The following is an 846-nucleotide window of genomic DNA, read 5'->3' as shown; positions in this document are numbered from 1 at the left end:
AGTTTTTGCCGCGGAGAGAAGGATTCACGCGTTGTTGGAGCGCGAATCCTTCTCACCCAGTCATGTTCACTAAAGCATAGTGCCTCCATCCTGTCTTCTTAGAAGAATCACAAAGAAATATGTCATTGCTCCTTTCAAGTTCATCCAAATATAGGCACTCCTAACCCTTTTTGTGATTTGCTTACTAGTGCAAAGTCACGCTAGTTCAAGTGCACTGACTACATCTAAACAATCAGTCTGCAACTGGAAGTCGGTTCACATGAGAGCCTTTTACGCCTATACTTACAATAAGGGCACTCACATTGTGCAGTGTCACTTAATTGTATTATTCCAGAGAATCTAGACAAAAGCTGGCATTTTTGACGCAAACATTGGCATGTAGACCGTCTGGAAAGTCCTGATACGCTGTGAGCGCCGCTGGCAAGGGCTTGACAGGGGCCTGTTGTTAAAGTTGGCGGCGAGTACAAAGAAGTTACTCGAGTACAAAGAAGTTCTTTGTACTGGTCGGCCTTTCAGTTACGCCAACTTTAACAACAGGCCCCTGTCACACATTCACGAATTTGGCTTCTCGAATACCAACCGATCGAACGCCCTCCAACCATGGTTAAGAGTAAGTCAGCGTAAGTCGGGGGAAAGTTGTGAATGTTTAACACTCGAGTCTCATTAAATGGAGTGCTTTGTTTAGTCTTACTCACCGTGTTATTCAGGTTGTTGACCTCGCCGAGGGTTTAGATTGAAATTCAAGTAACTCCGCAACGACACAAGCTTGGCCTGGCCCCTGGTTAAAAGTTCAAATAAAGTTTAAAAAATGACAAAATTGTTGTCCGTTTTCCGTCTCCCCCCCCC

General features: G+C 44.8%; 1 protein-coding gene across 2 annotated transcripts in view; it reads left to right on the top strand.

Moving 5' to 3' along the window:
- The window catches only part of LOC109488216, a 13,091-nt gene that overhangs the window by 4,389 nt on the left and 7,856 nt on the right, over nt 1–846 (top strand). The gene's annotated exons all lie outside the window — the stretch shown is intronic.

The sequence above is a fragment of the Branchiostoma belcheri genome, unplaced genomic scaffold (assembly GCF_001625305.1).
Source record: "Branchiostoma belcheri isolate BF01 breed outbred unplaced genomic scaffold, Haploidv18h27 scaffold92, whole genome shotgun sequence".
NCBI classification, from domain to species: Eukaryota; Metazoa; Chordata; class Leptocardii; order Amphioxiformes; family Branchiostomatidae; genus Branchiostoma; species Branchiostoma belcheri.
Note: the sequence above shows the minus strand (reverse complement) of the source record. Positions and strands in the feature narration are given on the sequence as shown.